At 34.5% G+C, this 26,301-nt stretch overlaps 1 pseudogene; it reads left to right on the forward strand.

Annotated features, from left to right (window-relative positions):
* Positions 1-780: 780 nt before the first annotated feature.
* LOC125869969 (wall-associated receptor kinase 2-like) overlaps positions 781-26,301 on the forward strand; it is a 98,128-nt pseudogene continuing 72,607 nt past the window's right edge.

The following is a 26,301-nucleotide window of genomic DNA, read 5'->3' on the forward strand; positions in this document are numbered from 1 at the left end:
TCGTTTGGGTTAACAAATGCGTGTGCAACTTTCATGAGTTTGATGAATGGTGTGTTCAAACCATTTCTTGATTCATTTGTTATAGTATTTATTGATGATGTTTTGGTCCATTCGAAAAGTGAGGAAGAGCATACCGACTATCTTCGTATTGTTCTGGGTGTTCTTGGGAAACAAAGGTTATATACAAAATTCTCTAAGTGGGAATTTTGATTGACTTCGGTTGCCTTTTTGGGGCATGTAGTTTCAAAGGAAGGGGTAATGGTGGATCCCCAAAAGATTGAGGCGGTTGAGAATTGGGTTCGGCCTAGCTCTATGACGAAAGTTAAGAGTTTTGTGGGGCTCACTAGCTACTATCGTCGGTTTGTGAGAAACTTTGCTGCTATTGCCACACATCTGACAAATTTGACCAAAACGGAGGTACCTTTTGAATAGACTGAAAAATGTGAAGAGAGCTTTCAAAAGATCAAGACTCTCCTAACCACAACACCTATTCTAGCACTATCGGTGAAAGGTAAAGATTTTATAGTTTATTGTGATGCTTGACATTCTAGTTTGGGTGCGGTGTTGATGCAGAATAAAAATGTCATAGCCTATGCATTGTGACAGTTGAAGGTGCATGAGAGGAACTATCCAATGCATGATTTGGAGTTGGCAGCAGTAATATTTGCTCTTAAGATCTGGCGGCATTATCTTTATGGTGTAAAGTGTGAGGTTACTGATCATCGCAGTCTACAACATGTATTCACTCAAAAGGATCTGAATTTGAGATAACAAAGGTGGATGGAGTTACTCAAGGATTATGATGTTACCATCCAATATCATCCGGGTAAGGCTAATGTAGTGGCGGATGCACTAAGTCAAAAAGCGGTGAGTATAGGTAGTTTGGCTTGCTTGAGTGCAACTAAGCGACCTTTGGCTAAGGAAATCCAAACCTTGGAGCCTAAATTCATGCAGTTGGGCATCTCAGAAAAAGGTGGGATGTTAGCTAGCATTGAGATTAGGGCCACATTCATTCAGGAGATCAAGGCCAAACAGTTCGAGGATGAAAATTTGAACAAGCTTAAGAAAAAGATTGTGATTGGTAAGGCACAAGAGACCACTCTTGATGCGGAGGTGTGCTTAGTTTTAAAGGAAGGATTTGTGTTCCTCGAGTTGATGACTTGATTCAAAAATTGTTGACAGAATCTCATGGTTCGCGATATTCCATTCATTCGGTGGTGACCAAGATATATCGAGATTTGAAGCAAATTTATTGGTGGCCTGGCATGAAGAAAGACATAGCGGAGTTTATGGATAAGTGTCAAAATTGCCAACAAGTAAAGTATGAACATCAAAGGCTTGTGGTTTGCTTCAGAGAATGTCAATTCTGGAATAGAAGTGGGAAAGGATAGCCATGGATTTTGTGTTTGGTCTTCCAAGACTTTGGGGAAGTTTGATTCTATTTGGGTAGTGGTTGACAGATTAACTAAGTCAGCCCATTTTATTTCGGTCAGAATAAATTATAATGCTCAGAAATTGGCTAAAGGTTTATGTGAAGGAGATAGTGAGGCTGCATGGGGTGCCCCTTTCTATCACTCAGACCGTGGTACACAATTCACCTCCAAGTTTTGGAGGAAATTACATAAGGAATTGGGTACACAACTCACTTTTAGTACAACTTTCCATCCGCAGAGAGACGGACAATCAGAAAGGACTATTCAAGTGTTAGAAGACAAGTTGAGGGCATGTGTGATTGATTTTGGAGGGAATTGGGATAAGTTCCTACCGTTGTGTGAGCTCTCCTACAATAATAGTTATCACTCCAGCATAGATATAACACCATTTGAGGCACTTTATGGGAGGGGATGTAGATCACCCATAGAATGGTTCGAGGATGGAGATGTGAAACCATTGGGGGTTGATTTAGTGAAGGATGCTCAAGATAAGGTGAGGAGTATCCAAGCTAAGCTTTTAATGGCCTAGAGTAGAAAAAAGAGGTATGCTGACCACAAGGTAAGAGACATGACATTTCAGACTAGTGTGAAAGTTCTTCTTAAGGTATCACCCATGAAATGGGCGATGAGATTTGGCAAGAAGGGAAAGCTAAGTCTGCGATACATTGGTCCCTTTGAGATTCTTGAATGTGTAGGGCCAGTGGCTTATAGATTGACTTTACCTCTTAACCTATCAGGAGTTCATCTGGTATTTCATGTGTCCATATTGAGGATATATCATGGCGACGAAAATTACTTCATAAAATAGCACTCAGTGGTGTTAGACAAAGACCTTCAGAGGAGGAAACGATTGCAATTCTTGATCATGATGTCCGGAAGCTGAGGATCAAAGATATTAAGTCCGTGAAAGTTTAATGGAAACATCGTCTGGTTGAGTAAGCTACTTGGGAAACCAAGAAAGACATGCGAGACAAGTATCCCCAGTTGTTCGGTGATTCAGGTACTACTCCACTCTTGTTTTAGCCTGTTTTTCCTAGTTACTCACTTGGGGACGAGTGATGGATAAATTAGTATCTATTGTAACGACCGGTTTCGGTCTTCATAGAAAAGCCAACGGGGAAATATTTTGGGCCGAAAAACTTTTTGGTAGTAACTTGAAATTTCCCAACCTAGTCCAGATTTGGATGAAATCAGAGTCAGTGAGGTCTAGGGAAATCTGGTAACAATTAGGAGATCTAATTATGAATTTGATCATACTAGTAGATAGCTAAGACGCTAAGAAACCCGTACGACTTTTCAGAATTGAATTCGGGCAAGTAGAACTCCCGAAATTGATCTTAGCGTGAAAGGATAGTTTCTGAGTGTCATGGGATGAAGGTATGTTGTGAAATGGGGGTCTGGAAATTCATTATTTAGCTCTTTGTTCCATGAAAAGCGCTATGGAGGGATTTTGTGCTGCTAGAGCGGGGCTTCTATAGCGGAGTAAGTACAGCCGTGGCGGGATAGATGCAACTTATGTCGGAAATAAACCTCAAAAATGTTTTATTCTGTACTTTTCGACTTTAAGAGCTAAGGAACGACCCCAAGTGTTTTCTTGACAGTTTTCCACCATTCTTGAGGCTAAAGGTAAGGTGTTCACTCCCCGAATCCATTTTTTGATCTGTATAACTTAGTTTCTTGGGTGATTATTATTATTGTGGAAGGGTTTTGGAACTGTTTGGATGATGTGAAAAGCCTGATCTGGGTATGGGGATCAAGGGTTTAATTTAGGGTTGATAGTGTTGGCTTTAATCAGGGTAATTAGACATTGTTTATTGATTTCTGTGTTATTATGATTGTTTGTAGACCAAGAACAAACGGAAAGAATCCGGAGAGGGAAGAATCAAGTTTCTTAGGGGATTCAAGCTTTGTTTGAGGTACGTGATGGTTGTAATTTCATGTTGTGTGATATATGTTTGTTTTTGCTTCATTATGATGCATGTATGTATGTGACTGTTGCTTTATTGATCACACTAATTGTAAATGAGGATAATTGAATGCCATGAATCATTACTTGATTATATGATTATGAGAATATACATGTGATTGTGATTGTGGCTTGTTGAATAGATCAGGTGTTGCGTTCTGACATACTAACTGGGATCGATTGCCACGTACCGACATAAACATTGGAGCGGGTGTCATGATCTGACACACTAACTTAGAACGAGTACCACATACCGGTACACTAATAGTTTGGGTGTGGATTCCATGAGAGGACCATTACTTCACATAATTGTATATCTTGAGAATTGTGAAATTGTACGTTGTTCATAAATGATATTGATATTGTATATGTTTGGTGTATGCATGTTATTATTATGTTGTAATTGCTTATGTATGTTCCACATAGTGGGATAGCCGTGTGATCCTACCAGTACACTATGGTTGTGTATTGAGACTGCACTTGCTCTTTCATTGTTGAGTACAGGGCATCTTCAAGCCGCTACTGACAGACCTCGTTCAGAAGATAAGTGATCATCATCGAATTCAAGGGTGAGCTAGTTCTTTCAGGCTTCCATGAGTTCTCTTTTCGACTATGTCCACATAGCGGTCTTAGACTAGTACTTAGGATTTCTTATGTTTAATTGGGTTGTACCCATTTTCTTAGACTGGTTGAGCTTTAGATGTTTTGGTACATTGACTTTCAGGTTTTAGGTATTATTCCGCATTTGTTTTGGTTGTTAGACTTTTGTTTGGAGTTTATGAGAGCTCCCTATTTCTTTCCTTAGTATTTAAACTTGCTTCTGTATCTTTAAATGCCTTAGAATTTCGGTTGAGTTTATTAGTTTGGGTTGTAGTAATAGTTCTCCCACCAGAGGGTTAGTGTGGGTGCCACTCACAATGGTTTGGGTTGTGACAATATAACACCCTAAAAGTTCATAAGCCCAAATCAGACCTTGAAATGATTAGAAAAACTGACATCAACATAAAAGAGTTTGTATGGACTATGGACCCTTTCACGGACCGTGAAATAAACCAGGGGCCTTGAGGGGATATGTAGACCAAAGCTCAAAAATTGGGAAATTTGGAAAAGAGTTTCACGGACTTGTTTATGGACCGTGAAAGATTGGAGGGCCATATACTGATCCGTGAACCAAGCCCTCAGAACTCAAAAATCTTGTGTTTTACGAGCACTTGTATGGATCGTGGAGGATTATACGGTCCATGGAAGGCTTCCGTGAAATGCCTCCTTCAGTTTTTAAGTTAGAGTTATTTTGGTCTCTTTTCACTTATTTTTAATTCCAATACTATGTTGTTTTGACTTATTCTAAGTGGGATTAGAGGACTCTTGTTAGCCTAAACCTTCCCTTACACTCATAACTTCCCCAAAATCAATTTCTTTACTTTTAAGTCTTTTCTCGAGCAAGAACTAGGGTTCTAAGCTTCAAGTCCTCATTCCATGAATAAAGCCAACGATTTTACTCCAGGTATGTGGAATTTCATCAATGGGTATCCCTTCACCCATTGAGTCCCAAGAAAACCTCAATTTTCAAGTTTATGATTCCTACAAGCTATAACTTTCTATGATCTTCATGGGTTTTCATTGTTAATTAGTTTTCTTCATGATCAGTCCTAAATGCATGTTTTACCCGTGGATATCACGATTTCAATTATAATTTCATGTTTTCAATGATAATTTCATGAACCCATAACATTCAAGTATTTTCATGACTCGAAATTAGATTAATTCAGGTGCATATCTCAGATTTTCATGATTTAGATGCTTCGAGATAAAGTATATTCCAGATTATTTTTAGATACCATGACACAAAATTCTTTCACATAATGTATCTCTTAGTATAGTTTTAGTTATCATGATTTATGAGCTACTCAGTATGTATCAGTTATCACTATTATCAGATTATCACTGTTTCTAGATTATGCATGTTTTCGTTGGGAGTAATACTTAGCACCAAACAGACTTTAGGGATGAATGTTTTTAGTCAGCGTCCATGGACCTTTATTAGCAATCTCTAAGTCCCAAAACTATGTGTTGTTATACCGTAATTTTACTAACCTTTAGAAAAATCACTTTTTGAAATGTTCTACGTATAAAACAATTTGAGAAAAATACTTAGAGAAGAGTCGCCACTTAATTTTTTAAAGAAATAAAGAAAACTTAATTTAAAAAGATTTTAACAAATAAACCTTTATAAATTTAGAGAAAATGGGTAAGAGGTTCTCATTTACACTTCAAGAAGGTTTTTAAAGCATTTGAAGTGTCTGCTAACATGCGGTTATCCTACGACTTAGATTAAATATATTTTGAACATTTTTAGGAAAATGATTAAAAAAATAATTTACAATATTCAATTAACTTTGAGAAAATAGTTAAATAATGAACATTTTTTATTTTTGAAAAGGGAAACCTTAATTAAAGTATCTGAATTTAAATACAAGTGATTAGGATTTTAACTAAATTAGTTAGAAATTATATGAATCATTTTAGAAAACCATTTTAAATCAATGGAAAAATAAGTAAAAAGGTTCGGTCTTAATATATTTAATAAAAAGTATAAGAGTTGATAAAAAATGATTCATATTAAATAAACTAACATAAAGAATATGGTCCGTCTTTTGGGGATTTAATTAAGTTAAACCAAATTAAATAAAATGGTTAGAGTTAAACAAATCAAATAAATAAATAAATACAATCAAATAAGTAAAGAGGTAATGGACTTGGGCCCATGTTAGCCTTTTCAGGCTGCTGATACTGTTGAATCATTTTGGGCTTTGGCCCAATTCTTAAATTCATGAGTTTAGCCCCCTTTTACTGTGTATATTCACTGTATGCATTCGGCATATATCAGTGTATATCATCATGTATTCAGCCCTTTCCCTGCATTTTTTCTTCCGAAAGCTGCATATTTGCTTCCCTTTCAACTTTGTTGGATCGACGAGGCAAACTCGAACTTAAACCCGAGGATATGCAAAGAGGGAGTCCAAAACGGACTTGAATGGAGTTCAAAATGAACTCGGACGAGGAGGTTCATGCACAAAAGGAGATAAAAGTTAATGATAGATCAAGATAAGACTTTACCAACATTAAACAATTTTATTTGGATGTAACAACAATCTTCTCATTTGATAATAAATAAACAAGCCCGAATTATTTATAATAATACACATGTATTCTTAGCAAAATAAGCAACTAGTAATTCTAAAGAAAACATGAATACTAACAATTAAAATTAATTTCACTAACATGAAGTGATAAAGTACCAATAGTAAGACTAATGACCATTACTAGTGTTGAAACAAACCTAAACCAACAAGATATGTCCAGGAGATAAAAATTGGCCAAAACAGTGAGGAAAAAAAATAAAAGTACTATCATTATACAAGCTACTGCGACAATAAACAACCAATATATATATATATATATAAAAGACTTCACTATTCTTGCATTGTATCATACCCAAACTATACCAAATTGCACATAAGCAGCAAACAATACTAGATATGAGCATTGAAATGATACTAGTCTACCAACCAAAATGCCGACTTGACTCTAATGAAAGAAAATGGCATATTAAATAATTATGAGAGACATTTAGTGTCATTGGGATTCAAACAAACTTGACAACTTCTTAGATACATAAGCTTAAACCTACAAGCTAAAACAATATCTTATTCAACATGTTCAAAGTTACTAGAAGAGCTCAAGTGCTAAACATGATTATAACACTATTTTTATTTTAATACTCTAAACCAACTATGTATTAATCTTACTGCATAGTGAATTTTAGCTCTTAGTGGAGAAAACTAGGACTAGAAATCATCATTAGGATTAAACTAAAAAAATAAAGAACGACGGAAAAGATAATACCTTCTTCGGAGCAGCAAACCAGGACGACGAGCTTGACCACGAGGAGTTTTCACCACTGTTACCAGTTTCCGATGAGCTCCAGAGTGCAACAAAAAACTTTGAATTTCAGGATAAAAACTGAAAGTTGCTCTCTTTTAGATGATGAACCCTTGGGGAGTTTTTATGTGCTTTTTTTTTTGGGTCCCTCCTCTCCAAATGGTATCAATACCATGTATTTATAGGAAAAATAAAGGCTTGAATTCAAATAGTCGTTTGAGCGGGAGATGAGAGATTGATTGAAAATAATGGAGGAGAAAACAAGTAAGAGAAGAACATGCCCCCAAAAATCCGGATTCGATGTGATGTCTTCCGATTCGGATTAGATTTGGGTGAGATTTTATCTAACCCAAAGTCTACAATCTTTGAAATTTAGAGTGAGGCACTTTCAATGGTGAAGAAATTAGGGTTCTTGGTATTGACTTTTGCGCTTTGGAGAAAGAAGGGAAGAGGGGCATGTCTTTGGTTGGAAAAGAATAAAAAGAAAGGAACATGGGAGAATATGCAATTATATGAATATTTGAAGATGTGCAAGAATTAAAAGGATGGCCCATTATATTTAAAATTTGACCATTTAGTTTCTATTCTAATCAAATTAGATTTGTATATGACAAAGTTGAATCAAATAACTAATTCGGTCAAAATTAAAATAAGATGAATAATTATCAATTAATTATTTGAGCTTCTTAATTTAAACAAGACAAAATAATTATCAAGACTTATTCAGTACTTAAAATAGAGAACTAATTATACAAAATTATAAAATTCACTAATACAAAAAAATAAATGAGTAATTATGATAAACATTATTTTTAGGCTATTTATTAAATATTTATATAAAAGATAAAAATCATATAAACCAACATGTAAAATTATATAATTATTTCTGAAAAATACAAACCAAAACTAAATAGAAAGAGATTTTAAAATATATATTTTTTTAGGATTTTTCAAAGACGATTATTTCAAATTGTTTGAAATTGAAGAAGCTCGATAGTTAACTCAAATTGCATAGGGTCAAAATTTGGTGTCAACATGTGTCACCCATAGTATTTATCATAGATAGACATTAGCAAGTGGATCCACCTACTCAGTTTTCAGGTCCCTTATGATGGCAAGTATTGGACACTTTCTTTTCGTTATAGGGGAAGTACACTGAATTTCATGTAGTAGCTCACATGATTTATGTCAATTTTAGTATTTTCCTAAATCAAGTTTTCAGTTATTGCATGATCTTTTACATATGCATTTGAGATCAATATATCTCAGCTTTACTTGGTCATTGCATCGACATATTTTACAAATTCAGTATGCTTAGATAGTTTATAATGAGTATTCCCCATACGATATACATTCAAAGTGTCGACAACATACTATATGCATATATTGTTTGATAATATATGTTCTGACGCTCAATATCTAGCCCACAATTATATCAGATCTAGTCAGTGTTGCAACAGCTTTTAGTGTGTCCTCATTACCCGAGAATGAACCCTTTATCTTTGATTCTTAGTATTGCACTTTCAATTTCAGATATTTGGAGTTAGCAAGTGTTTTGTCCTAGAAACTCATATTAGTAGAGGATTTCAGATATTTAGATATAGATTCCGCTTATATCACATCTTTTAGATGTTAGTCTATCTCAGTATTATGAGCTTTATTTAGACATTTCAGATTTAGCTTTTGTGCTTACTTTCCAGTTTTTCTTTGGTTTTATGCAAATCTTAGTGTTAGGTCATGAGATTAGCTTGGGGTCACTTGTGGATCTTAGCACTGTATCACGTCTAGTGAATAGTTTCGGGACATGACATGAAGTTATATATACAAGTTTTTTCAAATGGCTAAAAGAATATTTAAGCCTGAAAGGTTATATTGATCCAATAAGTATATATATTCATTTAAAAAACATATATTTTTGAATAACAATATGTAGGTTTATGATGAACACGCAAATGTTGAACATCTGCAATTGGTGACAGAAGTTGCACTTGGACCTAAATCTCAAATTTAGAAAATAAATAAGTGTTGTATGAATGATTTCATGTTCCAAATTGAAGAAGCTTCTAGGTATTAGAAAACTAATAGTAGTAGTGTACGCGTTCAAGGTGATATCAATGGTAATGGCCAAACTCTTGATATTGTGGTGTCATTGATGAGATTATTGAAGTAAGATATTCAAGTTGGTCTAAAAAAATAGTATTGTTTCAGTGTACGTTGTTTGACCCATCACATAGATGCACAAGAATGATATAATATAATTGAAGTTAAGCACACGAGAAAATATGAAATTTATGATCCTTTTATCATTACACAAAATGTTAAGCAAGTGAATAACGTTCCATATTTGTTGCATAGAGGTAAGGTCGATTGGTGAGTTGTTATAAAGACAAGCATGTGGGAAAGATTGTATTGGGAATGTGTTAGATGTGACGTACTAAAATGATATTGCAATTGTTCAACAACAAGTTGATGTTGAATTAGAAATCACTTTAAAACATCATTAATGCATATTAAAAGGAAATTTATGATGATGAGATAATGACAAATGTTGAGAAATAAATAAATGAGAAAAATGAATCATTTCGAGAATATGAATGAGATGATAACAATGAAACCCGAGGAGGAAGAATGAGATAATAATGGAAATAAAACAAGCGAGGAGAAAGAGTCAGAGAATATATACTATAGCTAGTATGTAAGTTTATTTTGCTAGCACTAATCATATTCAATACTTATAATTTTATATATCGTAATGTAAATTTGCATGCAGATATCATTGGGTGGTGATGGTGATAAATCTCATCATCTTAGGATTAATCATTCTAGTAAGAGTAGGAAGAACAAGAGTAGGAGGCCTATAGATCCTGAGGATATTCCAGGATAGGTCCCATCTGAGCTAGAGCAACACTTTTCTACACACATTTCTTATATTTCATTTGGAACTGGGATCCCTTAGAGTATCATAGTGCATACCGTTGGCCACGTGGAGTTTCTTCTTTTTCCCAATCCTTACCTCTATTGTGGCACACTTACCTACCTACAAACACCATTCCTCAGGCACAACCCTTATCATCTAATAGAATATCATCTTATACCCCATCTCCCATCACTATATCCCTCCACCTATCAAGTTTGAGTAGACTTAGAGATTTCAGTTTTGAGTTTGATGTTATGGATGGTACTCCATCATTTGAATCAACGTTATATACATTTGAGAGTATCACCTAATCCTTCACTTTCAGTTGTTGCTACACTCGATGAGGAGGAGGATCCGCTTGGGCTAGCAGCTGGAGAGAGGGTCAGGCCTGATAGAGTGATGATTGAGCCTAATGGATTATCATAAGTTTATTTAGTTAAATATTAATTAATTAATTTTTTTCTACATTAATTATTCATGAATTCACATGTTTATTATGTGTTTTGTAGGTGAAATCCCTTAAATGATGCTTCTATGGCTTTACATGAGAGTGTTAGGAGGCTTTTTATGGAGCCTTATCACTCTTCTACTCTTTCCCGGAATTCGATGATTATTCATAGCTATTACCTTGACACCAAAGAGGAAATAAGTTAAGCTGGATTTCTCGTGACTGTCCAAGAATTTCAATGTTTGAATCGAGATTTCGAAGTGAGATTCCAGAGGGGATATGTCATGCCATATTTAATGAGTTTAAGGTATGTAATTAGTCATATATATTTTTAGTTAAGTTTGATACTATTTAGTATAATTTATTAATCATCTAATGCTACTCACTTTATTTTCAGACTGTGTATACTTGGAATTAAAAGTGCAATATGTTCATTGTGATCACTTTTGAGAGGAGGGCCAGTGCCAAATTGTCTAGCTGGCTAAAAAAAGCTCAGGATTTAGAGACAAGTGAAACTTGGCTTTTTCCAAATGTTAAGGATGACTCATTGCACACTGAGGGTGCGAAGAGCGTTGAAACACTAACGAGAGAGATGCTAAGTTTCCTAAATTTAAACTTCTAATTCATAGATTTAAATAGAGTTGATTAAATATTAATTGATTGTTGTCTAAAATTTTTTTATATAGTTTCTTAGGAAAAAGAATTGGGGAATAATGACCCGGAAGGTCACTTCTGGAAATTTTTATAAAAATTAATGCTTTATCCCTCCTGATAGTTTCGTTGAGTTATTTCTAATTAGTTTGTGGTGTTGGTTTTGAAATTTGAGCAAAAGATTGTGATTTTTGAAAGTTTTGACTTTTTAGAGGCTTAAGTTGTTTAAAGGTGGTTTTTGGTATCTACTAGAGTTTTGAGACTCCAAATGGAATTCTGCCAGTTTCATCAGCTCTGAAATGTGGAATATTGTCTAGAGTAGTCGTCAATTTCAGATTCGGAGTTGCTTTATTGATTCGAGATATTAAGTTGGAAGTTGATGTGATTTTAGCCTTTGAGTTGACTTTGGAAAACATTTGAAGTTCGGTTGCTTGGATAGGATTTTCGACAGTTCCATTAGATTATGAGGATGATGAAAGGTCTAGGAGAGGTCTTGGTTGAATTTTCAAAGGTTTCGAGCTTAATTTGGCCCTTTTAGGCGTTATGCTAGTTTATTGCGACTCTCACGGGTTTCAAGTCAAGGAGATATGGAATTCATATTTCGGTGGCTTCATTAAAATCTGGAACGTTGAGTTTATTCGGGTATCATGTCTTGTTTCTAGTACTCGGGATTCCGAACGAATCCCGAGAGTCCATTCGGAAACTTTATGCGCCTTGTGTGATTATTGTTGGTTTCTATTTTCTGGTGCTAGGTATTTTGTTCATTGCGACCACGAGAACTTCTCGTGCGATTGCATGGAGTTGTTTTTGTATGCTTCACGATCGCGTGACCCTCATCCCGATCACATAAGTGTCTTTTTTCTAGTTATTGCGATCGCACGAGGCCTAGTTGCGATGGTCAAATTAAATAAGATGACCTTGTTTACTTATCGTGATCGCAAGGCCTTGGGTCGCAATCGTGATGAGCAATTTTGCCTAAAAAATATGTCTTTCCAAAAATTGGGTTTTATCTCTATTTCACCATTTTTGTGATTTGAGAGCCCGGCTTTGGCGATTTCAAAAGGGTTTATCGAGTTTCTTCAATTGAGTATTGATTTCTAACTCCCCACCTCTTATACCCATTAATTATTGGCATAATACATAAACATGACTCTTAACTTGACTTCAACGGACAATTATGACCTCCAACTTTGGGTGTACACAAGTAGGCACTTAAACTTGTATAAAATTGAACATGTAGACATACGTATCCTTTTTGAAAAACGATGGAAGTGACTACATGGCCTTTTTATCATTTTTTACCAAAATAAAGACCCGTCATTTTTGAAGCATTTTTTAGTAGTGAATTTCAAAGAAAATGAGGTTAATTTTCATCCAATTTCTGTCCTACTCCCTGACCTTTTCAAAGACCCCTCATTAAATATGACCCTCATCAATAATTTCAAAGAAACTACTCTCTGTCATTAAAGACAAAGCATGAGAATGACAGCACTTGCTCATCCTCACTCATATTTAAGTGGCTGCTTAAAGTCGTCAATTCTCGTTGACATAGTCCATATTAAAATTCTAAAGTAGTTGACACTCTATTCCAATGTACTACTTTCTCTATCAAACAAGAGTTATCTACTATTGACTTGACACACATCTTAAAAATCAATAAATAATAGGAGTAATATTACTATATTTCCCTTTGAATATATTAAATTTAAGGCTTTGGAAAATGTATTAGATATTGAATAGTATTTAATAGCAAGAGTAAAATACATAGAGGGTAAATTATCTCTTGGCTTCCAAACTGGACAAGTATTATCGAATAACTATTTTTAGTATAGTGGATAAATAAAGATGGACGGAAGGAGTAAAAGATTGTCAATATATAAAATTATCAATTCTCGTTGACATAGTCCACATTAAAATTCTAACATAGTTGACCCTCTATTCCAATGAAATTAAGTACGTATAAATGGAACTGTGATGGGCTGGAGAATCAAACACATAATACTTACACCCCTAGTCTCCTTTAACAATGGCTCCTAATTACGTGATGATAGTTGCTCTGATAACATTTATTTGCTTTTCACTATCTTTTGGTGATGATTCTATGTTACCAACGTCACACAACAATCTCATAGCCAAACCTAACTGCAATGAAAGTTGTGGAAATATCAGCATCCCTTTCCCATTTGGTATGACCCCAGATTGCATTCTACGCGATCAGTTCCTTGTCACTTGTGATTACTCCTTAAATCCTCCCTAGCCTTTTTTAAAAAATAGCAGTATTGAAATCACAAGCATATCTCTCGCTGGGCAACTTAACGTCTTAAAGCTCATATCCAGAGATTGTTATCGTGATGGGATAAGAACGAATAGAAACAAGACAATAATATCTTTACCATCATTGTTTACTGTGAACAACACTGTGAATAGGTTCATTGCCGTTGGCTGTGACACATATGCCATTGTTCAGGGTTATTATAACAAGTTTGGAGCTAAAATCGAGCATCCCTCCTACATAACAGGATGCATGTCCATGTGTAAGAGTATTGATGATGCTGTTAATGGTAATAAAAACTCATGTTCTGGGGTCGGTTGTTGCCAGACATCCATCCCTAAGGGAGCATGGAATGTCACCATAACACTAAGCAGCTATTATAATTATAACTATACTAATATGACAAATAACCCTAGTTGCAGCTATGCTTTTGTGGTCGATCAAGCTAATTTTAACTTTTCTAAGAGTTACCTCAGCAGTTTGCAGAACACGAAGAAGCTTCCTCTTGTGCTAGATTGGGCAGTTGGTGAAGACAAATGTAAAATAGCTAAGACAAACTCGACTGCATATGCATGTAAGAGTAACAACAGCTATTGCCATGATGATTCAAATGGTTATCGATGTTCCTGCATGCAAGGATATGATGGGAATCCATACCTGATAGATGGTTGTCAAGGTATGCATATGTTTGAGAGTTTCCTAATATGATTTTAATTATATCAAATCTATCATTTGGAAATGAATGTTTACGTTATCGGTTGGTTGTGCTCTATGAGTCTGCAGATATCAATGAATGTGTAGATCCGCAACCAGATTATATGTGTGTCAAAAATGCCATTTGCAACAATACAGATGGGAATTATACATGCACATGCCGTCCAGATTTCAGTGGCGATGGTTATACTGAATGCAATCGTGACAATCCTCAGAGAATAATTCAGAATATTTATCTTATTATAGGTACCTTTCTTAACTTCTTTGGAATTCTGCAGGTAGTTCTTTGATAAGCCCGTCAAATATTACTACTCATTTGATTATTTCATTCACAACTCATGAACCGAAAAATAAAACCACAGATTTTCATGTATATATGTTAATAACATACTTTTATTACAGGCATTACAGCAGGGGTTGCTTTAATAGTTATTATAGTATTTGGCTGGTCATATACTGCATTCCAGAGGAGAAAAATGTCAATGATGAAAAAGAGGTTTTTTCAAGAAAATGGTGGATTAGTTCTACTGCAACGACTCAAAGTGGAAGAGGGATCAAGTAATACTAATACAGTAAAGATTTTCACAGCGGAAGAGCTAGAAAAGGCAACTAATGGCTTTGACAAAGATAGAGTTGTTGGTCAAGGAGGTTTTGGAACTGTGTACAAAGGATATCTAAAAGATAATTGCATCGTTGCCATAAAAAGGTCTAAGGTAATTGATCGCAATCAAATTGAACAATTCATAAATGAAGTCCTCGTCCTTTCCCAAATCAACCATAGAAATGTGGTTAAGCTCTTAGGTTGTTGCCTCGAGACGGAAGTTCCACTATTGGTGTATGAATTTATCAGCAATGGAACACTTTCTGAACACTTACATGATAAATTAAAGGCGTCAACTCTTTCTTTGGATATTCGTCTGAAAGTTGCTGCAGAAACTGCTGGAGTACTTTCCTACTTGCACTCTGCAGCTTACCCTCCTATCATCCATAGAGATATAAAATCAGTCAACATTCTTTTAGACAAAAACTACACAGCCAAAGTGTCTGATTTTGGAGCATCCAGGTTGGTTCCTGCTGATCAAACAGAGCTATCTACATTGGTTCAAGGAACTCTAGGATATCTAGATCCTGAATACTTGCAAACAAGTCAACTCACTGAAAAAAGTGATGTATACAGTTTCGGAGTAGTGCTTGTAGAGCTCCTAACCGGTAGAAAGGCTCTATGTTTTCAAAAACCTGAAGAAGAGAGAAGTCTAGCTCAATATTTCATATCTTCAGTGAAAAAGGGTCATTTGTTCGATATTCTTGACGACAATATAGTCTGTGATGAGGGAAATGTAGGGCAATTGAAAAATGCTGCCGTGCTTGCACAAAGGTGCTTAATTATTAAAGGGGATGATCGACCTACAATGAAGGAAGTTGCTGCAGAACTGGAAGCTGGATCTAGATTGAAGCACTCGTGGGCTCAAATTGATCAACATTCAGAGGAGATAGAGTCCTTATTGCACGACACTCAACCGTTGGGATTTGGATACGAATATAGTGAACAAAGTGTCCATATTGATAGTATAACGAGCCACGTAACTTTACCATTTCCTGGAGGAAGGTGATCAATCATGAATGTTAATTTTTCTCAGCAATACGAACTCAAAACGGCCAAGGCTTCAACATGAATTTATTTGCATCTTTTTTATTTTTCAGAAGATAATAAATTTGTGTAACAAATTAATGTCAAGTGTACTAGTTATGAATTTCAATAATAGTTGACACGTTTTGATGTTCTTCTTACACTTGAACAGTTCCTTTTAAAATTGTTTTGTTGCTCAACTTATATGTTTAGCATGTATTTTTGGTGCAAGGTCGATAAAGAAAAAAAATAGAAGGTCTTGATTTAAGCTGAAACTAATTTTGATTATCTACAAACATCTATATAAAAATCATATCCTTAGGAAGTCTCAATAAGGAACTAGTTCATTAGTAAAATGACTAGAGATGGTTGTTGATCAGACAGCGGGGTAAAACAGATTCAAAATGCAAGAAGGATTCTTTAAGAAATTAAGTTTATGAGATAAGCGCGTAAATCAAAGAACACAAATTCAATATGAAAATCTTGCTATGTTTGCACAAAGGGAAAGAATTTTTTAATTAAGAGAAGACCCCGTAGACTTGCAAGCTTAAGTCCCACATTCAGACCTTTAAACTGTCTGATCCTCTCCTCCTCTGTGTGTAGTAGTTGCAGAGAATACTTGGATAAACTCATAAGCGTCCTCAGACTCAGTATCATAGAAAATAGGAGGCTTCACCTTGGTGAACCTCTATAATAGATCATGCTCCTCTTTAGTCATCACTGGTGCAGTCACAGGCCTCAGAAACATACCTGAATTAGAAATTTGATCCATCCACAGAGCCATAGCTGCAACATGCTGAACTCCCAANGTCTCCTCTCTCACAAGGTACGAGGAACATACTTCTCCAGAAAGATGTAGTAAAATTAGGTCTACATCAAAGGAAGTGAATCGATAGGTCCACACTCAACATAAACCTGCCACTATAACTTAGCATTTCCCATCAGCTGGAAAATTACAAAATCCACTCCATATCTCTCCACTTCCCACATCTTATGGAGCCTTTCGTTATAGTTAATGATAAACTCATAAGAGTCCTCAGACTCAGTATCATAGAAAATAGGAGGCTTCACCTTGGTGAACCTCTATAATAGATCATGCTCCTCTTTAGTCATCACTGGTGCAGTCACAGGCCTCAGAAACATACCTGAATTAGAAATTTGATCCATCCACAGAGCCATAGCTGCAACATGCTGAACTCCCAAAAACTAGTCTGCGGGAACTGCAGGAACTGTGGGTGTAGTCCCATTACTTGCCAATTACCTCTCGAACTAGTACATCTACCTTCTTTGTCACAATCTCTAGAGCCTCTTGAGGTGCAGGGAACTCACTTCTGTCTCTCACCTGTTAAACAACTAGAGTTCTAGTCCCGATTGGATTGCTACTCTCATCCTACCTCTGGTCGCCCATCCTTAACTGTGAGTCACAGAGCGGCAACTGGCTCAAGAACCTTGGCTTTTGCCTCACCCGAATGTGTTCTTACCATTCGTGAGAGAAAAGAGTGATGAGTCAGATACCAATTTGGATCACCATATAATAGCATGAAGTAAATCAAAAGTGAGTTTTCCTAGTAACATATAGCCTCTCGAAGAGCAGTATAGACATCTCTGTACTATTTAGTAAGACTCCGCTAGACCTATCTTAGTACGATTAGATCAACAAACCTAAAACTCTGATACCAACCTTGTCATGACCCAAAGCATCATGACTGCAAACCACACCAATCCCCCTATGTGCTACCAACACTTACCATCCTAAGTTACCCAACATCCAAGAATTCTAGTAAGAAAATAACAAGTACAACAATTAATACTAAGTATAAAAAAATCAAATTAATAGCAGAAGTCTAAACTATTACATCCCCAGAATTCAAAAGTCACCATACTAAAACATTTAATAAAAAATTTCTAAGAGTAGAAAATGAATAAATACTAAGTAATCTCAAGGTTTAAAGGGAATTACATCAAAATAAGGAAGATCTGCGGCAGTCCAATGGAAGTAGCTCACCCTCAGATTTGGAAATAACTTACCTAAATACGGGGTCTAGTAGACGCCTCTGGATCATAGTCTGCGCTCAAAAGAAAGTGTAGGAGTCGCATCCCTACTAATACTATGTATCTGTAGACATCATATGTCGACTAAGATTAGTAACAGATATATAATCACATTTATAAAGCAAGTAGACAAGTAATTCCACATAGTCAAACACATAAGTCACAATTCAATAGAGTCATCAGAAATCACTAACAATTATATGTGTAAATAGATATAGTTACAATCATCATATTTCTAACATAAGAGCAAGAACACTGTATACCAACACTATGGAAGTATAACTCTAACCATTTATATAAGTATCATATATCATATATCATATATCATACATATATATATATATATCATATCATATCATATCATATATTATTATAAGTGGGAACATCACAAATGAAAAGTTGAAATACCAAAATGCCCTTGTAATATTAAATGACTCTATTGCCATTTTTAAGGTTAAAAAAAATCTGATTTTCCCACTTTTAGTTATCTTTTTTCACAAATTATTTTAATTTTAATTAATAAGAAGTCCAAAAGTCCATGTAATGTGGATAACATCTTATAAAAAAAAGTTCAAAGATCACAATTGATCTTACAATCGTTTATAAGTCAAAATGGTGAGTCTTATTTAGAGTTTGAACTTCTTTTTCATTTCCTCTCTGTTAATGTTTTGTTTAATTCTTCGAGCTCTGCTCTTAAAATTTCTCTATTAGAAACTTGTCTTTTTTTCCTAACTTTTCTGTAGAGTTTTAGGTATTTACATATGTATATTCAATTTTGATATAAAATTGTAGGAAAATATGGGTACTAGAAACAGAGGTTAGAGGCTATTTGAAGGAATTGTTTTTCCAGTCATATAAAGGGGATTGTTGTACACAAGCACAAATAAGATTAGATTTGTTGTGCACATGAAATACTTTTGTCATATATCAAATTAAATATCAAACGAGGTAAAGTAACAATGAGAGAATTTTTTAGTCTATACTTAAATTTTTATGAATATTATCATTTTTTTGTGTATGAAAAATGTGATGAACATATTTTTTGATATCTATATTTCTTGTTTAACAATGTGATTTAATTTTGATGTCGAGCAAGGTCGTTGTATACGGATACTGTGAAGTTCATAGTTATCATGATGACATTCTTTCTTCCCTTTTGAATCTCCGTGTAATTGTTATTTAATTTTAAGACTGTCTTTCTCTTTTTTTCATCTCTATTTTATTTTATTATTTACAAAACAATGACATGATTCTTTATTTATCGATATATAATTCATTCCCTTTTGGATCAAATTATCATGATTTTTTAAAAATTTTAGGATTAGATTTTCCCAATTCAAAGAATCTATGCATGTACTTTCTAATTAGTAATTATATTTAGATAATTAATACTGTGGAATAGTAATTATGTAGGAATAAAGGGCTAGAAAATTTACATTATCTTAAAAGTATCCAATTATGAATATATGTTGTAATTAATGTGATGCAGTAGAGAACATTTTACTATAATAAATAATACTAATAGATGTCCTAAATAAAGGTGGTCTTACATATTCTCACGTTGTATCACTAAGATTAGTGTTACCATTTATTGTTATCAGGTTCTTTGTTTTAGTTGTTTTCTTCCCAGTTTGACAATATTCATGAGTTGTGCAGTTTTCATTCACAGAGGTGGTTTTAAAAATGGGAAATTGCTACTTATAAAGTTGAATTGCGTACTAAAAACTCACCAAAAAATTGAAAGACTTTTAAATTTTTTGTTAACACTGCTCTAACAACAATTTTTATGCTAAAATATTAATATTCATTCTAACAAAGATTTAAAAAATTGAACTTAAAAGAAATACAAATAAAGAAAGCTATAGTATATTTTTGGGATTTAAATCTTACTATTACATAAGAATTCACAATGAATTTGCATTGAGAAATCTTTACATTTGTAAAGCTAGTTCTTTGAATGCTATATATACATATACAGTACAAGTGACATTTGTAATTTATGAAAACATATAAATTTCTTATTTAGAATACTTTGTTGGACTACACTAGAGATATATTTAAACACTTTAAAATAATAAAATCATCCCACTTTGTGTTACTATATATAGATATGTCATTATTTTTGTTGTTGTTTGTGTATAAACTAAAACAATTTGAAAAGTGTATTCAAGGTCCTTCAATTTAATAAGCTTTATAATTTAACATTTTCTTTCTCTGTTCTTTTTCAACTTTGAGATCAAACATCATGTTTTGGATATAAAAAATATAACAAACTTTTATTTTGTTTTATAGCACAAATTTGTTATTAATAGATGTAACTTTTTTTTTAATTTTTTTTATACTTATTGACATAAGCTACACGCGCAACGCGCGTACCCAGAAACTAGTTATATTAAAAGTGGAAAGCCACAAATTTAAAAGTTGAAATACCATTTTACGTCTACACCTAATTAAAATATAATAAAACATATACTTGATTAAATAAAAAATAAAATAAAATTTATTATCAAGTAAATTCCTCCTATTAAATATAATAATTTGTATGTTTTAATGTTAGATTACTACTTAATTGAAAGAATTTTTAATCTTCTTATACATGTAGCCTTTTTATCTTCTTTATAAATTTTAGGCGAAATAGTCTGGTGGACCTTTGTACTTATATGAGTCTGTATTGTGAACCCTTCTACTTAACCATTTACCAATTAAATCCTTAAACTCAATCAAATGAATATTTTTAAACCCCTCTTATCATGTGTGTAGTTCACTCGCCCTTGAACAAATGACATGTCAAATCCATGTCACATAAATTAATAACATGTCAAAATTATCTTCATTATTTATTTTTAAAAATTATTAAACAAAGTTTTATTAAATAAAATATAAAATAATAAATTTTAAAATTTATTAAGCAAAATTTGGGACTCCACACCTCCTCTCCTTATTTCAACCGTGTAAATCTAAAATCCACCGGCGAAAGTCGTCGCCGCCACTGCTCTTCTTGCCAGCGATACCTGTACCCGTCTCCATCTCCATTGCAAACCTCACTATTTTCCTTTCCTCTTTCTCCATCCTCCAAAAGATTAGTAACCCTAAGCCGAAACACCACTGGCGACCCCTGTGAGCCACCAAGAACCGCCTCTCCTCTCCATCTTCTCTGTCGTACCAATATATAATGCCCCTCGTTGCCTCTCATTCGGGTGAAAAAGGATTAGCGCCGCCTCTCTCTCTTACTCCACTTTGAATCAGTAGACTCCGACGAGCACCACCATAAAATCACTGTCGCTTTCTCCCTGCAATGATAACAACTTGAAATCTGACGACAAGGAGGTGCCAATGTCCTTCTAAAGGTGATAATAAGTGTGGAGAAGAAAGAAAAAGGGGTTGGGGCAGGAATGGGGATGGCGACGAACAGTAGGTGGAGTTGAAGGAAGAAGAAGACTTTTTTTAAAATTTACTTTTTCTTTTTTTAATTCATTATTTTATTTTTTAATTTTTTTTTAGTTTTTTTTTAAAAATATAATATTATATTTTTAAATATTTTTAAAATTTAAATATGAAGTTCACCTGCCTTCACATGCGTGTAGTCACACTCTCTTGCCAACTCAACCATCTTAATGCCACATAAGCATGGTCAATGGTAAGAGGAATTTGATATATTGTATTTTACTGAGTTTAATGGTTTAGTTGATAAATGGTTAAGTAGAAGGGTTCACGATACAAACTAATGGTAGCCTTTTCACTTTTCAACTTATCTCCTTTTATTAATTGTTTATATTATATTTGTAATACCCCAGAAATTTTTTTGAACTAAGACTTGAACCATCCTTCGTTGTGAGTAGAATTTTACCTAGGAATTAAAATTTCTTAAGTGTTAAGGTCACTAGATGTAGCACCTTGAGTTCCAAAGAGAATTNGAGTTCCAAAGAGAATTAAATTGGAAATAGCAAAATCTGAAATTTTGCAAGTTAATCTAAGTATGAGTTTTGGGTCGACTTCAAACGATCATAACTCCTAGCTCAGGATGAGTTAGGTGTTCTACCAGATACCATAGGAAATATCTTTGAATTATCTTTCCAACGCAGCCGAGTTTGCTAAGTTTTGAGGTTGGGATGAGTAAGATATGGCCTTTTGAAGATAGGCTGCCCAGTTAAGGAAAGTTAGCCGAAAATAGAGAGGGGTATTTTGGTCTTTTCCTTACCCAATCAGATTTAATTAGTTTTTAGTAATATTTTAAGGGTATAATCTGATTAGGATCAGTTTTATAATCCTAGTTTACGCCTAGGGTTTTAGTTGAGAGAAAAGAAGAAGAGAAAAGAGGAGAAAAGAGGAGAGGATCAAGCGTTCGTTGAGATTCTTGCGTCTTGTTTTGGATTTTCGCCATGGGTTTAATCCCTAAGAGGTATGTAAGCTTCCATAGTGTTGGGTTTGTTCACCCACACACCAAACATGTTATTTTCAGTGCAAATTTCATTCTTGAAGTTGAAAGATTTGAGTTCTTGATGAGTTCTTGATAGGTGTTCTTGAAGTTCATTCTAAATCTTGTTGTGTTGGGTTTTGGATGATTTCTTAAGATCAAAGTGAGTATTTTAAGGGATCTATTGATTATGTTAGAGTGTACTTATGTTAAGTAATCAATTCTAAGTGATTGGGGAAGAAACCATTTGATTTTAGGCGATATAGGGTGAGAAACCGAGAAAAGAAACTTGTTGAATTTTCTGGGTTGGGGCCTGGCGCGATGCGCCTGCCAGAGCTCCCCAAACCCACCTCTGAAGTTTAGGGGTTGGTGCCACCCATAGCGCCAGGGTCGCCTGCCCCACCCAGTTTGTCGTCGGTTGCCCCGTTTGAGTTCGTTTAAAGTGCACCTTCACTCCTTTTCGATTCTAACTAATCTAAGCTACTTCTAAACACCTAAAATCATTCCTAACATGATAATAACCTTGAATTCATAAATTAAATTCAAGGTAGAGTTGAGAGTTGTTTCAAACCTTTTTTATAAGGTCCCTTAGAGTCTTTTTGAGGAGTCTTCTACAATTACTAGTAACCTGTTTCAAGACTTGAGCAAGTAAGTATGAGGATGAGGAGAATGTATTCATGAATCTACTTTGTCATCATGAGATCCTTCATATCATGAACCAAAACTCTTGAATTCATAATTCACATTCAAGAGAGAGTTAAGAGTAAAGTTCAAGTAGGTCTTTGAGTTCAATTGTGAATCCTTTGAGATCAACTATCGATTTGAACTAAGTTATGAGAAGGTAAGTAAGAGAATGAGAAGAGTCGTATACATGAGTCCATGTTTTTATGTAGATCATCGAGTCAAGTTGTTTCATGCCCATAATTCTGCATGAACTTCGTAAGTTGAGCATCTTTCAGAAAAGTGGTATCTTCAAGTTTTAAACCTTTAAGTGTTGAGTTCCTAATGCCCTTTTGAGAAGTATCATTGAAGTTCTTAAGTTCCAAGTATTGAGTNTAATGGTAGCCTTTTCACTTTTCAACTTATCTCCTTTTATTAATTGTTTATATTATATTTGTAATACCCCAGAAATTTTTTTGAACTAAGACTTGAACCATCCTTCGTTGTGAGTAGAATTTTACCTAGGAATTAAAATTTCTTAAGTGTTAAGGTCACTAGATGTAGCACCTTGAGTTCCAAAGAGAATTAGATTGGAAATAGCAAAATCTGAAATTTTGCAAGTTAAGCTAAGTATGAGTTTTGGGTCGACTTCAAATGATCATAACTCCTAGCTCAGGATGAGTTAGGTGTTCTACCAGATACCGTAGGAAATATCTTTGAATTATCTTTCCAACGCAGTCGAGTTTGCTAAGTTTCGAGGTCGGATGAGTGAGATATGCCCTTTTGAAGATAGGCTGCCCAGTTAAGGAAAGTTAGCCGAAAATAGAGAGGGGTATTTTGGTCTTTTCCTTACCCAATCAGATTTAATTCATTTTTAGTAATATTTTAAGGGTATAATCTGATTAGGTTCAGTTTTATAATCCTAGTTTAATCCTAAGGTTTTAGTTGAGAGAAAAGAAGAGAAAAAAAGAAGTGAAAAGAGGAGAAAGGAGGAGAGGATCAAGCGTTCGACGAGATTCTTGCGTCTTGTTGCGGATTTTTGCCATGGTTTTAATCCCTAAGAGGTATGTAAACTTCCATAGTGTTGGGTTTGTTCACCCACACGCCAAACATGTTATTTTCAGCGCAAATTTCATTCTTGAAGTTGAAAGATTTGAGTTCTTGATAAGTTCTTGATAGGTGTGTTCTTGAAGTTCATTCTAAATCTTGTTGTGTTGGGTTTTGGATGATTTCTTGAGATCAAAGTGAGTGTTTTAAGGGATGTATTGAGTAGATTAGAGTGTACTTATGTTAAGTAATCAATTCTAAGTGATTGGGGAAGAAACCATTCGATTCTAGGCAAAATAGGGTGAAAAACGAGAAAAGAAATTAGTTGAATTTTCTGGGTTGTGCTTGACGCGATGCGCCTGCAAGAGCGCCCCAAACCCACCTCTGAAGTTTAGGGGCTGGCGCCACCCATAGCGCCAGGGTTGCCTGCCCCACCCAGTTTGTCATCGGTTGCCCCGTTTGAGTTCGTTTAAAGTGTACCTTCACTCCTTTTCGATTCTATCTACTCTAAGCTACTTCTAAACACCTAAAATCATTCCTAACATGATCATAACCTTGAATTCATAAATCAAATTCAAGGTAGAGTTGAGAGTTAAGTTTGAGAGTTGTTTCAAACCTTTTTGATAAGGTCCCTTTGAGTCTTTTTGAGGAGTCTTCTACAATTACTAGTAACTTGTTTCAAGACTCGAGCAAGTGAGTATGAGGATGAGGAGAATGTATTCATGAATCTACTTTGTCATCATGAGATCCTTCATATCATGAACCAAAACTCTTGAATTCACAATTCACATTCAAGAGAGAGTTAAGAGTAAGTTCAAGTAAGCCTTTGAGTTCAATTGTGAATCCTTTGAGATCAACTATCGATTTGAACTAAAAGTTATGAGAAAGTAAGTAAGAGAATAAGAAGAGTCGTATACATGAGTACATGTTGTTATGTAGATCATCGAGTCGAGTTGTTTCATGCCCATAATTTCGCATGAACATCGTAAGTTGAGTATCTTTCAGAGAAGTGGTATCTTCAAGTTTTAAACCTTTAAGTGTTGAGTTCCTAATGCCCTTTTGAGAAGTATCATTGATGTTCTTAAGTTCCAAGTCTTGAGTTCTATCTATGGTTATTGAAAACCTTGCATTGAGTCATTCATGTCCCTAATTCTGCATGAACCATATTTTAAGGAGTCTTTTACAAATGTTTTAACTTTGTTTTAAGACTTAAGCTTTGAAGTTAAGTAAAGAGTAAGAGTAAAGTCCTTTATAAACGTTTAAACTTCGTTTTAAGGCTCAAGTTTCAAGTAAAGTAAAGAGTAAAGAGTTGAGTTCATTTCTCAAAAGTTATTAGGGAACTAAGTATTCCCAAAGAAGTTTATAAATGTTTTCACATTTGAGCAAGAAAGGAACTATGATTTCCAAAAGAGACTTTGGGCTAGTTTTCAGTAAAGGGACTATTGATTCCAAGAGAGCCTTTGGGCTAAACTTTGAGCAATTATCTCAAACTAAAGAAAGAGGTGTTTAAACCATATATGAGCTAAAGTATATTTTGGGAGTAGTATTGAGCACCGAATTGGGGACGCGAGTTTATATTAACTCAACTCTCCATAAGAACCATGTAGCCAACATGGGATTTAACATGTCATACTTTTTAGATGTTAACGTAAGTTAAGTTAGTGGATCCACTAAGTTAAGTAAGGTCCTATACCGATGGCAAGGTATAGGATGGTCCTTGGCAGCGCGAGGTAAAGTGTTGTATCATCATTATAGCTTTTAAGTGATGGTTGTCGGTTAGAGAAACTCCCGCAAAAGTAATTGTATTTTTATATACACAGTTATTTGTATTTCTACATACATTTCAGAGTTATGTTGTATCCTTGCATACACATAGAGTTGACATGATGTTTTTTCTAAATATCTTTTATTTATATTGCATTTGCTTTTAAAATTGCTTTATATTGAAATGATTCTAGTTATGTTGAGTATTTCAAGTTGAGTATCTTGAGTTGAGTTGTGCTTCATTGAGTTGAGTATCGTATCTTTGAAGTTGAGTATCTAATCTTTGAGTTGAGTTCGGTGAGTTTGAAAAGAGGTAAGTATGTTTCCTTTTTATCAAAGTTCAAGCTTATGTTATGTTTTAGAATTTCCCTTACATGCTCGTACATTCCACGTA

The sequence above is a fragment of the Solanum stenotomum genome, chromosome 7 (genome assembly GCF_019186545.1).
Source record: "Solanum stenotomum isolate F172 chromosome 7, ASM1918654v1, whole genome shotgun sequence".
Taxonomy (NCBI): Eukaryota; Viridiplantae; Streptophyta; class Magnoliopsida; order Solanales; family Solanaceae; genus Solanum; species Solanum stenotomum.